Raw genomic sequence first — 13,481 nt, 5'->3', positions numbered from 1 at the left:
GCTCGGTCCCTGCTCCTGCCAACTTAGCAGTTTGAAAGCATGTCAAAGTGCAAGTAGATAAATAGGTACTGCTCTGGTGGGAAGATAAACGGCGTTTCCGTGCACTGCTCTGGTTCACCAGAAGCGGCTTAGTCATGCTGGCCACATGACCCGGAAGCTGTATGCCGGCTCCCTTGGCCAATAAAGCGAGATGAGCGCTGCAACCCCAAGAGTCGGCCACGACTGGACCTAATGGTCAGGAGTCCCTTTACCCTTTCCATTTACATTTGTTGGAGTACACTTGCACCCTTCCTGTGAAGAATTATTATTATTATTATTATTATTATTATTATTATTATTATTATTATTATTATTATATCAGGGTATTTTACAATATACAAGTACAGAAAATACATACCATAGTAACAAAAAAACCCACAATACCCCCACCTCCAGTTTAAAAGGCCATCGATGGTTTAATTAGCCGAAAGCCTGGGAGAAATAAAATATAAACCAAACAATGTTTAAAATACTTCAATGGCTTTACTAGGCGAACAGATGCACAATCACGATCTGAATCTTGGTGCCGTTTCAGTAGCAGGAATAAGGTGCACTGAAAGAGTGCATTTTTGAGTGGGGAGCCAGCCCCAGACATGCATGCCCTTTGATGAGTGCATATGTTCACGGGTGGTGACAGAAATGAGCTAAGCATCTTGGGATGACATGTTCCAATATCTTCCTCATAATTAAGTCATCTATATTGTGTCACTGCAAAGAGGCACACTGTTTAATTAAATGAGCGCATGGTTCATTATACATCAATGATAGGGGAAGATTTCTTTGATGCTTACCAGACTGGCTTTTCTGGTGGTTCCAGCTTAGGAATCAAGATTGCTGCTTATGGTTACGTTCCTTTTTAACAAGTGCTTCCTCATGAACCTTGAAGGATGGTGCTCTGCTATAATTAGAACTTGTGATCGAGATAATTTGTAAGATTGCCCCCAAGGAAAGGCTGGGACAGACAGGTGTGTCCTTCAGGGAGCAAGAGAGGCAGTCCCCACCCTTCAGTCTCTGAGTTAGGATATTACTATTCCTCCAGAAGGACCCAGTTCTCTGGTTATGATGAGATAATAAAAAATTAACCCCCCAAAATACTCTGATGCAGGGGAAATCTACAGTGAAGGCGGTGAAGGTCTTGTGTGAGTGCCTGGGGGCGGTTGGAGGATGGATGGTGGCTAACAGATTGAGGTTGAATCCTGACAAGACAGAAGTACTGTTTTTGGGGGACAGGGGGCGGGCAGGTGTGGGGACTCCCTGGTTCTGAATGGGGTAACTGTGCCCCTGAAAGACCAGGTGTGCAGCCTGGGAGTCATTTTGGACTCACAGCTGTCCATGAAGGCACAGGTCAATTCTTCCAGCTCCACCTGGTATGCAGGCTGAGACCATCCCTGCCTGCGGACTGTCTTGCCAGAGTGGTGCATGCTCTAGTTATCTCCCGCTTGGATTACTGCAATGTGCTCTACGTGGAGCTACCTTTGAAGGTGACCCGGAAACTGCAATTAATCCAAGATGCGGCAGCTAGATTGGTGACTGGGAGTGGCCGCCGGGACCACATAACACTGGTCCTGAGAGATCTGCATTGGCTCCCAGTACGTTTCCAAGCACAATTCAAAGTGTTGGTGCTGACCTTTAAAGCCCTAAATGGCCTCGGTCCTGTATACCTGAAGGAGCGTCTCCACATCCATTGTTCAGCCCGGACACTGTGATCCAGCTCCAAGGGCCTTCTGGTGATTCCCTCACTGCGAGAAGTGAGGTTACAGGGAACCAGACAGAGGGCCTTCTTGGTAGTGGCGCCTGCCCTGTGGAACACCCTCCCTTCAGATGTGAAGGAAATAAGCAGCTATCTTCTCTTTAAAATACATCTGAAGGCAGCCCTGTTTAGGGAAGTTTTTAATATTTAACGCTGTATTGTTTTTAACACTTGATTGGAAGCCGCCCAGAGTGGCTGGGGAAACTCAGCCAGATAGGCGGGGTATAAATAATAAATTATTATTATTACAGTGGTACCTCGCAAGACCAAATTAATTCGTTCTGCGAGTTTTTTCGTCTTGCGAATTTTTCGTCTTGCGAAGCACGGATTCAAAAACCTCAAAAAAGTCTTCAAAAATCTCAAAAAAGGCTACCACACCGCATGCTATGAGTTGCTCCTCGAAGTCAAGTCGCAACTGCACCTCTTCAAGCAATGCACCCTGGGTATTAACTATTTAAGAGAAAGGAAACAAACTTGCAAGACGTCTTGCAAAGCAAGCCCATATGGAAATTCGTCTTGCGAAGCAACTCAAAAAACGAAAAACTCTTTCGTCTTGCGAGTTTTTCGTGTTACGAGGCATTCGTCTTGCGAGGTACCACTGTATTATTATTATTGTGCTTTATGGGAATTTAACCTTGAATGCATGCAAGTGTGTGTTATAACCTTACCTTTAAGTAATCTGCTCCACTCCCACTTGAGATCACTCTTCTGGGAGCTAGGAGGCCTGAGATCTACGTACATGATCCAAGTTTAGGGTTCCTTATGCCCAGTGAAGGATCTGCTAAACATTCTGTTTAGCAGTTGGGCAATACTTTGATATTGTGGCTAACTAGAATGTCACAAAAGAGTGAGCAAGCTTTCTGAGTTTTCCGTAACTCTTGCCAGGCAACAAACCAAGGGATTGAGGGGATGGGAACAGCAACAAAAATTAGGCTGGATGTTGTATGCATGAGGTCTGGATTTTGACTTACTGTAGGGGAAGAGCCATAGCTTAGCGGTCGAGCATCTGATCTGCACACAGAAGGCACCAGGTTTGATCCCTAGAATTGTAGAATTGGGACCCAAAGGGTCATCTAGTCCAACCCCCTACCGTGCAGGAATGCCCTGGCAGCTCCAAGTAGGGCTGGCAATTTCCCAATGTGACCTTCAGCCCGAATCATGATGGACTGAATGAGAGCCATGCCTCGTCCTCCTGAACACCAGATTCAGCCTCGGAACTTGTGTGCCAGAATTTGGGCACATGCCTCTGAGCATATGCAGAATGTCGTTCCGCTAACCACAGAAAAATAATCCCCAGCTGAAAGGCTACAAATAGGTGTAGAGGAAAAGAACGGTGGAAATGGAGGCCTCTTGACCTGTTAACCCAAACTGAAATAACATGAGGAAATCAGATTCTGTTACGCATTGCAGTAAATCTATGTTTTATTATTTTAAAAGTTTATGTTGTGGTTTATAGCATTGTTTTGATTTTGAATTACATATGGGGGGGGAGGTACCATAATCTTTTCAGAGCTTGGGGCCTTTAAAGGCCTTAATCTGGCCCTGGACTAATGGTCAGGGATGATGGGAGTTGTTGACCACCAACATGCTGAATTCACAAAGTTGGCTGCCCCTGGGCTAGATTGTCAAGATTAGGAGCTAGGAGGCAAGGGTTCAAATTCCTTCTCAGTCAGGGAAGGCCACCAGGTGACCGTGGGCCATTGACCTTAACCTACCTCACAAGGTGTTTTTATATTGTTATAAAGATGAAATGGAGAGGTGGGAGGAAGCCTGTACACTCCTTGGAGCAAAAGGTGTCATGCAAATGAAGTAAATAAATATATTGCTGCAATGACTAGATGACTCTTTGGGTCCCTTCCAATCCTATGATTTTTCTATACAACTAAAACAAACATTAAAAAACCCATTAGGTGCGCTTCCCCAGCCTATCAGGCATATAGAGGTAGCAGTGTGGACACCCACACCCACACTGCCTCTGATTCAGCTGCCAAAGGCACAGGAGAGGGCAGTGGTGTAGCGTGGGTTGTCAGCACTCAGCAAGGCAAGTATTTTGCGCCCCCTAACCTGTGGATTTGCGCCCCCTAACCCTAACCCCCAGATGTTGCGCCCGGTGCGGCCGGCCCCCCCTGCACCCCCCACGCTACGCCACTGGGAGAGGGAGCCGGACAAAGTTGGCCACCTCAACCTATCTCACAGAGTGAAGTAGACAGGCGAACTAATGCCAGTGTGCAGTGGAAGAAGCAAAGATCACCAGTGTCAAAGCGATGATTCTTCAACATCAACTTCATTGGACTGGTCATGTTGTGCGGATGCTTGATTACCGTCTTCCAAAGCAACTACAGTGGTACCTCAGGTTAAGAACTTAATTCGTTCTGGAGGTCTGTTCTTAACCTGAAACTGTCCTGAACCTGAGGTACCACTTTAGCTAATGGGGCCTTCCGCTGCCGCCACGCCGCCGGAGCACAATTTCTGCTCTCATCCTGAAGCAACGTTCTTAACTCGAGGTACTATTTCTGGGTTAGCGGAGTCTGTAACCTGAAGCATCTGTGACCCAAGGTACACTGTACTCTATTCCAAACTTAAAAATGGAAAGCGTAATGGTGGTGGTCAACAAAAGAGGTTCAAAGACTCTCTCCAGGCAAATCTAAAAAAAATGCCGTATAAACACCGACAACTGGGAAACAGTGGCCTGCGAGCGCTCCAATTGGAGAATAGCCTTTATCAAAGGTGACACGGGTTTTGAACACTCGAACTCAGGATGAAAGGGAGAAACATGCTAAGAGGAAGGCATATTTGGCAAACTCTCACTATGATCAACTCCTGCCCAGAAATTTATGTCCCCACTGTGGAAGGACGTGTGGATCCAGAATTGGCCTCCACAGTCACTTATGGACTCATTGTTAAAACTGTGTTTATGGAAGACAATCTTACTCAGCTATGAGTGATCGAAATGGAGAGGCGTAAGGAAGCCTGTGCTGTGCGCATAGCTGTCAACTTCTCCCTTTTCTTGCGAGGAATCCTATTCGGAATAAGGGAATTTCCCTTAAAAAAGGGGAAAGTGGACAGCTATGGCTGTGCGCCCCACCTTCATCTCCTTGGAGGAAAAGATGGGGTGCAAATGCAATAGGTTAATATACTCCTGCATTGCAATTTCCCCCCCACAAATGCATTAGGTGCGGTTCTGGACCGGGCAGACCCCGGCCAGGCAAGGGATGCGTCGGAGTCCCAAGAACTACGAGTCCCAGAGTGCTCAGCAGCGGCGCTGAGGCTGCGCAACCGCCTTGCCTGGCTTGGCTGCAGAGAAGGAGGGAGCGCCTTGCCTATTGACAGCCGTCTAGGGTGGGCTTTTCTCTTTTTTGGTGGGTGGGTGGGAGCGCGCGGGCGAGAGAGGAGCGCACCATGCAGAGAAAGGCCGGCAGGCGGACGGGATAAATCGTGCGCCCGCCCAAGGAGCAGCGGGCAACGGTGCAGCAGCTGGTAAGCCTGCGGTCGCCATCTCCCCCCCCTCCATCCCGACCCCCGTATCTCTCCCATCTCGGGATGCGTGCATGCAGGCACGCGCGCCTGCTGCCACCCCACCCGCCCTGCCCTGAAAGGATGGAGCCGAGCATCCTCCACCAGCCAAACTCCCTTCTGCAAGGAGAGCCCGGAGATGAAGGCATGGGGTGCATAGCAGCCAATTACTGGGAGCCGAGGTCCCTTGCCCCCCCCCATAAAATATTTGAGGGGGCCAGGGATCTCCAAAGTTGATGGGTATTGCCATCCAAATGGCATCTTGTGATCGATTATTCGGGGCGGGGCTTTCTTACCCCCACCAATATTTTATTCAGGTTGGCACCCCTAATGGGGTGCAATGGTGCATTCTCACCCCACCTCTCCTGGATCTGCCTGGGGGTGAAGCCACTCCTATATTTCAGCCGCGGAGGGGACAGAATGGTCCCCGCGTTGCCCGCTGCTTGCATGACATCTCCTAAAGATGTCCTGTGCAATGATGCTCCGTTGAGGCTCAGCCGCCTCTGTTGCCAGGCGGGTGTGTGTGGGTTGTGGGGGGGGGGGGACGGCGCTATGGGGAGGGGCGATGTCTTGGATGTGGGGCCTTCCCCGGTCTTTTCCCAGGGGGAACCCGCCCGGGAAGCAGAGGTGGGGCACGGAGGAGCGGTTTCCAATAATACAGCAGATCTTTGCCAAAGGGAGCCACTCGCCTGGGAAATGGGCAAAGGGGCAGAGGCGAGCGGGTTCAAGACGAGCAGGACCGGGGATGCCAATCTGAATAAAATATATGGGGGGGGGGGAGTTAGCTCAGGTAAGCCTCGCCCCTGCATAATCGATCGCAAGATGCAGCGTGCACACAGCATTTGTTGGCAATGCCCATTAATTTGGGGGGAGGCAGGCCCCCTCAATTATTTTATTGGGGGGGTGCGAAGGCCCCTATGAGCAGGAATCCGGATTAGAGCTTTGCCAAAGGGGACTCGGTCAGAAAAGTGCAGAGGGAATGGGTACACATACAAATAATAGTAAAAAAATGAATAATAATAGCAATAATTCTCCTCATCCCAAAGAGGTTTCACTTTGATCTTGCAGCACTGGGTTCCTTGGTGTTTGTGTGTGTGTTTTAGGATAATAATGGATTGCTGTTGCTATTGTGTGTGTGTGTGCAGTGGCGTAGCGTGGGGGGTGCAGGGGGGGCTGGCCGCACCGGGCGCAATATCTGGGGGTTAGGGAAATCCACGGGTTAGGGGGCGCAAATCCACGGGTTAGGGGGCGTAAATCCATGGGTTAGGGGGCACAAATTACTTGCCTTGCCCCGGGTGCTGACAACCCACGCTACGCCACTGTGTGTGTGTGTTTTAAAATGCTTCTATCATGAGAAGTGGGCGTCGTCAGGTGGTCCGTGCGAGAGCAAGGGGCTGCTCGAACTCTGAACTTCCTACCCTGACCAAGATGGGGCTGGACTAGATGACACCTGGAGAGCCCTCTCTCTGACTCTTACGGTTCTGTGGCATGTGGTGGTTCTTTAATAGGTGTGTGTGCACTTAAGATATTTATAAAGCCCTTTGCTAGTGGTCCTCAATAAACGGCTCCCATAGAAATGCTAAAACAGTAGGCACCTGTTTAAAAATAGTATAAAAATAGCAAACACAAGCTACAAAGGACAGGGTGGGGGATTTAAAAGAAAATCTCTCTTTCTCAGGGCAAGATGGTTCTTGAGTAGGCTCTCTGGTGGCGTGGGAGAGGCAGAACTAGATGATGGAAAGAGGCTGTTCTGCCTCTTCTTTCCCCTCCCCCTTTAAGCATTTTAAGGTGTCCTAGGGACGCAGGTGGCGCTGTGGGTTAAACCACAGAGCCTAGGACTTGCTGATCAGAAGGTCGGCGGTTTGAATCCCCGGAACGGGGTGAGCTCCTGTTGCTCAGTCCCTGCTCCTGCCAACCTAGCAGTTCAAAAGCACGTCAAAGTGCAAGTAGATAAATAGGTACCACTCTGGTGGGAAGGTAAACGGCGTTTCCGTGTGCTGCTCTGGTTTGCCAGAAGTGGCTTAGTCATGCTGGCCACATGACCCGGAAGCTGTACGCCGGCTCCCTTGGCCAATAAAGCGAAATGAGCGCTGCAACCCCAGAGTCAGTCATGACTGGACCTAATGGTCAGGGGTCCCTTTACCTTTATCTAGGATTCTTTAGGTGGGTTTCTAGAAAGCTGCCTTATATTGAGTCAGACTACTGGTTCATCTAGTTCAGTATTGTCTTCACTGACTGGCAGCTGCTCTCCAGGGTTTCAGGCTGTGAAAAATTCCCAGCCCTTATTTGGAGAGGATGGAACCTGGGACCTCATTCCTGCAAAGCAAACTAGATGGATTTATTGACCCTTGGGGTCCATTCCGACTCTACAATTCTGTGATTCAAACTGAGCTGTAGCCCCCTCCCCTGCTCTTGCAAGAGCAGCCCCCTCCCCTGCTGCTGCAACAGCACAACCCTGTGTGCGTTTCCTCAGAAGTAAAGTCCCATTGTGCTGAATGGCGCTTACACAGCCTAGTCAGTGTGTTTGGAATTTCAACCTAGCATAGTTAACCTTTCAGAATTGCCTTGATTCTCCCCAGCGCCGCAGATGTAATAGATAAGAAGAAAGGGAGGTGGTTGTGCTATTTAGTTCTGAATGGGTGGGGCACTGAAAAGAAGAGCAATTAAAAATATTACTTTCAGTGTCCTGTATTATTATTTTTTTAAATAGATTTGACAGGGATTTTTTCAATCAGATAAATGCATCACATAAAACAGTACCTGGCCTGGAGACAGGATGGTGCATTAAGTAAAAAATACGAACGAATAAATAAAAGAGGTTCTTGTATGCTAGCAGATAAAATGCACAGATTCCTTCCGCGAATATTTCACTGTGGGTGGATTTGCATTTTCTTGCGCCAACACGTGATAGAAAGACCCAATTTTCCAACAAAAATGACTGCAGGGTTGCTGACCCTTTCCCCTTAAAATGCAACAACAACAACAACAACCAGATAACATCCTTAAGATAGTTCATTTAAAAAAGAGAGATTAAAATGGACCCAGCTGCCCGAGTCAAACAGCTTTTCTCCCGCATTATCTTTGACTGAGCATCCCCTGCAGAGGACCTCTCTATAATCCAGCTGTGGTTGTGTAATCAGCAGAGGCTAAGAACAAGGAAAGTCATCTTGCCAAACGCTCATGCCAAAAGAAGCACAATAAGGGGAAAAAATTACAACAAACCATTTCACATCTTTGCTTCAGGACAAAGCAAGAAGCTTTTAGGATCATCAGCCACTGTACCCAAGAGCTTAATCTCCTTTCTCTCTCTTTCCCCACAAATCCAAAACATGGCAACCAGCTGGATCCTGAGAATGGAACTGTCAGGCAGGGCTGGTGAGCCTCAGGCCTGGAGGTCGTGGCCCCCCAGGCATCTCTGCCTGGCCCTCGGGAATCTGCTGACCCCATGCTGCCCCTCCCTCCCAGGTCACACCCAGCACGGATCCTGCTCCCCGCCTACCTCTAGTGATTTTTACTGGGCTGAAATGTGTCCTTGAACTGTGACAATTCCTCTCGTTTGCCTGGGCATAGGATGGAAAGTGGTTGTGTGTTTGCCAACTCCAGCCTTTGCCGCACTTGCCACTGGCTTGCGGCCCCCCCACATAGGGGCTTCCCCACCGCTGCTGCTGAGCCTTACCTAACAAAACCCCCCTTTTCTTGAGAAGTGATGTGCAGATGAGACGATCTGAGTGCTAAGTAGGGCTGAATTATCTTTGTTCTACATGCTTTGAAGCTGTAGTCCAGGGGTCAGCAAACTTACCGCACCTCGGGCCGGTGTCTCCAGCGCCGATTGCCCCGGGGACCAGAGGGCGGGGGAGCGAGTGCCCATACGCATGCGCACACACTATTTCCGACTCTCTTCCGGGTCAGAGGAGCACTGGAAATAGCTTGTGTGCATGTGCACAGGCCTCCTCCGACCCTGATGTGCACCGGAAATAACGCTTGCGCATGCACGAATAACACTTGCGCATGCGCGAATGACACTTGCGCACGTGCACATAACGCTTGCACATGAGCACAAGCTATTTCCGGAGCTCCTCCAGTAAGAGCAGGCAGTGGGGGTTGCTGCGGGCTGGATAAACGAGTTCCTTGGGCCTCATAGGGCCCGCGGACCCTAGTTTGGGCACCCCTGCTGTAGTTGCATTTCAGATCCCAGCTAGCAGCGACCGGGAAATCAGCCCTGTGGGAGTAAGCTGGGATAGCTCAATCCATAGAGCATGAGGCTCTTAAACTCAGGGATGTGGGTTTGAGCCCCATGCTGGGCAAAAGATCCCTGCATTTCAGTGGGTTGGAATAGATGACTCTTGTGGCCTCTTTCAACTCTATGATTCTACAAGAAGCCCTGAAGAGATGCTGCCCTTCAGAATATACATGACTTTTTATCAATGAGGAACTTGACTCAATATGTGGGCTCCTCCAGATAATCCCGTTTACTGAGTGTTCGTCCTGATTTGCTGGCCCAAAGCTTACAGAATCATAGAACTGCAGAGTTGGAAGGGACCGGCCTAGGACCCACGTACCTACGGGACTGCCTCTCCTGGTATGCCCCGTGGAGGACCTTAAGGTCCACAAATGACAGCACCTTGGAGGTCCCAGGTCGCAAGGTGGTTAGATTGGTCGCAACTAGGGCCAGGGCCTTTTCAGTACTGGCCCCGACTTGGTGGAACACTCTGTCACAAGAGACTAGAGCCCTGCGGGACTTGACATCTTTCCACAGGACCTGCAAGAAGGAGCTGCTCCGCCTGGCCTTTGGTTTGGACTCAGTCTGACCATTATGTTTACCTCCCCTTATGGTTTTTATTATGGGCTATATTTAAAATGAGGCTGCATTTTAAATTGCATTTTAACCTGTATTTTAAATTGGTTTTTTCCCCTATTATGTTTTTACTGTAATGTTATTGGTGTTAGCCACCCTGAGCCTGGCTCTGGCCAGGGAGGGCGGGGTATAAATAAAATTTATTATTATTATTATCATCGTCATCATTCTAGTCCACTCTTCCACAATGCAGGAATATGCAGCTGTCCCATACGGGGATTGAACCTGCAACCTTGGCATTATGAGCACCAAGCTTTAACCAACTGAGCTATCCGCCCCCTCTGCGGAGCTTAGACTACGTCTGGTCTTTGTTGAGCGTTTGTTCTGATTTGCTGGTGGGGAGGTTATACAATAATGAGCACTCAAGCAGACTTTCCTCTGGGGTGTTTATGTGCCTTGCTGTTCATCATGTGTTCGTCCTAAGCTCTCCACTGTATTTTCCTAAGAGTGAAAACACTGGGTGTGTTGCAACACAGCACTTTCATCTACTTCAGTTGCGCAAACCCAAGTTTCCGGCATGCGCTTGGATCTCTCTCATGAAATGCTGTCGGGCTGGAGGTGACCTAAGTTATTTCCACATGTTGCCAGGTGATGTTCGGAGAGCCTTTTAGCACCGCTTTTGGCACAGAGCAGAACATCATGTGCCAGACTTTTCATTATGTATTAAGATCTGGAACCGGCTGGACGGCAGATTTATATTTCCAGCTCATGAGTGATGTGTCTTTGAGAGCACCTTTAATACATGACCTCTTTTGGACGTGCATCATCCATTATCCAACCTGCTTCTTTCTTCTTTTTCTTCTTTGGCGATCACTCATAGCCGAGTAAGATTGTCTTCCATAAATACGGTTTTAACAGTGAGTCCGTAAGTGACTGTGGAGGTCAATTCTGGATCCACACGTCCTTCCACAGTGGGGACATAAATTTCTGGGCGGGAGTTGATCATAGTGAGAGTTTGCCAAACATGCCTTCTTCTTAGCACATTTCTCCCTTTCGTCCTGAGTTCAAGCATCTTCAAAGCCCATGACACTTTTGGTAAAAACTGTTCTCCAATTGGAGAACTTGCAGACCAGTGTTTCCCAGTTGTCGGTGTTTATACTACATTTTTTTAGATTTGCCTTGAGAGAGTCTTTGAACCTCTTTTGTTGACCACCAGCATTATGCTTTCCATTTTTAAGTTCAGAATAGAGTACAATGGTACCTCGGGTAACAGATGCTTCAGGTTGCAGACTCCGCTAGCCCAGAAATAGTACCTCAGGTTAAGAACTTTGCTTCAGGATGAGAACAGAAATCGCGGCGCAGCGGCAGCAGGAGGCCCCATTAGCTAAAGTGATGCTTCAGGTTAAGAACAGTTTCAGGCTAAGAACGGACCTCCAGAATGAATTAAGTTCTTAACCAGAGGTACCACTGTAGTTGCTTTGGTAGACGATAATCTGGTATCCGCACATGACCAGTCCAAAAAAAATTCTTCCTTTCAGTAGCACCATATAGACCAACTAAGTTTGTTATTGGTATGAGCTTTCATACCAATAGCAAACTTAGTTGGTCTCTAAGATGCTACAGAAAGGAATTTTTATATTTTGTTTCGACTACTGCAGACCAACACAGCTACCTACCTGTAACCAGTCTAGCGAAATTGATGTTGAAGAATTATCACTTCGACACTGGTGATCTTTGCTTCTTCCAGTACACCGGCATTAGTTCGCCTGTCTTCCCAAGTGAGGTGTAAAATTTTTCGGAGACACCATTGATGGAATCTTTTGAGGCGTTGGAGATGGCGTTTATAAGTGGTCCACGTTTCACAAGCAGCTAAGTGCAGAGTGTTTGAGGACCGGGACATTTGCAGGGGAACCAAAATGCTTGCTTACAAAGCATTACCGTATCCACATGCTATCCTTAGAGTGTACAGGCAATGGCCGATTAATATGCACCTGAAAGATACATGACCATGCACTCGCACACAGATCCGAACCTGAAAGGGACGGAAAATGTGACAAAAAATAATTTTAAAAAGTGCAGAACTGGGATGGGGCTGTGTGGAATGGGGTGGGTCATGCTTTTATGCGCTCCACTGATGTGCGGGGGCCGGAAATGGAACCCCAGCACAAAATTGTAATCAACTGTATTTGTGCATAAGTAGCCACAAAGGGATGCGGGTGGCGCTGCGGGTTAAACCACAGAGCATAGAACTTGCCGATCAGAAGGTTGCCGGTTCGAATCCCCGTGACGGGGTGAGCTCCCGTTGCTCGGTCCCTGATCCTGCCAACCTAGCAGTTCAAAAGCACGTCAAAGTGCAAGTAGATAAATAGGTACTGCTCTGGCGGGAAGGTAAATGGCATTTCCGTGCGCTGCTCTGGTTCGCCAGAAGCGGCTTAGTCATGTTGGCCACATGACCCGGAAGCTGTACGCCGGCTCCCTCGGCCAATAAAGTGAGATGAGTGCCGCAACCCCAGAGTCGGTCACGACTGGACCTAATGGTCAGGGGTCCCTTTACCTTTAGCCCCGATGGATGCAGGTGGGCATGGTGAATCATTTGAGCCTGACTGCCTGATCTGGAGCCATATGGTGTAGTGGTTAGTGTGTCAGACTTGTACAGTGGTACCTCGGGATGTGAACGGGATCTGTTCCGGAGCCCCATTCGCATCCTGAATAGAACGTAAGACACAACTGCACGTCTGCGTGTGTGTGGGTCGTGTTTTGCCGCATGTGCGTGCCATCATTTTGACCTTCTGTGCATGCGCATGCGGGAGCAGCGAAACCCGGAAGTAATGCGCTCCATTACTACCATTACTACCGGGTTGCCGCGGAGCGCAACCTGAAAATACTTATCCTGAAGCGTATTTATTCTGAGGTAAGTGTACCTGGGAGACCAGGGCTCAAATCCCCACTCAGCCATGAAACTCACAGGGTGACCTTGGGCCAGTCACTGACTCTCAGCCCTACCTACCTCACAAGGTTGTTGTGGGGGTTAAACGAGGAAGGGGAGAACCAGGTATGCCCCCTTGAGCTCCTTGGAGAAAAAGTTGGGATATAAACGGAATAATGCAATAAATAAAATACAGCGCTGCTTGATCCCTGAGATTATGGGGGAAATCTCTGTTGGCGGTCCCCCATGGCTCAGAGTAGCTATTAAATAAGCCGTGCATTCAGTGTTGTGGCCCAAGGGTGGATCTACACACAGGAGTGGGGGGATCGTTATAAATAAGTCAGAAATTAAATCGTTATACCAAAAGGGGAAAAACCGCTATGTAAAAATCGCATAGAAATTTCTTTTGCTCTCCAGAGCCATCTGGTGTTACATGTTTATAACGCATTCAAGGCATT

The 13,481-nt window shown here is 48.6% G+C and overlaps 1 protein-coding gene across 1 annotated transcript in view; it reads left to right on the top strand.

Annotated features, from left to right (window-relative positions):
- The first annotated feature begins 5,096 nt into the window (after positions 1 to 5,096).
- TMOD2 (tropomodulin 2) overlaps positions 5,097 to 13,481 on the top strand; it is a 47,277-nt gene continuing 38,892 nt past the window's right edge. Inside the window, exon 1 of the mRNA XM_081888733.1 lies at positions 5,097 to 5,266. The gene's annotated coding sequence lies outside the window, so the exon portion shown is untranslated. The remainder of the gene's footprint in view (positions 5,267 to 13,481) is intronic.

The sequence above is a fragment of the Podarcis melisellensis genome, assembly GCF_964234715.1.
Source record: "Podarcis melisellensis genome assembly, chromosome: 14".
Taxonomy (NCBI): domain Eukaryota; kingdom Metazoa; phylum Chordata; class Lepidosauria; order Squamata; family Lacertidae; genus Podarcis; species Podarcis melisellensis.
Note: the sequence above shows the minus strand (reverse complement) of the source record. Positions and strands in the feature narration are given on the sequence as shown.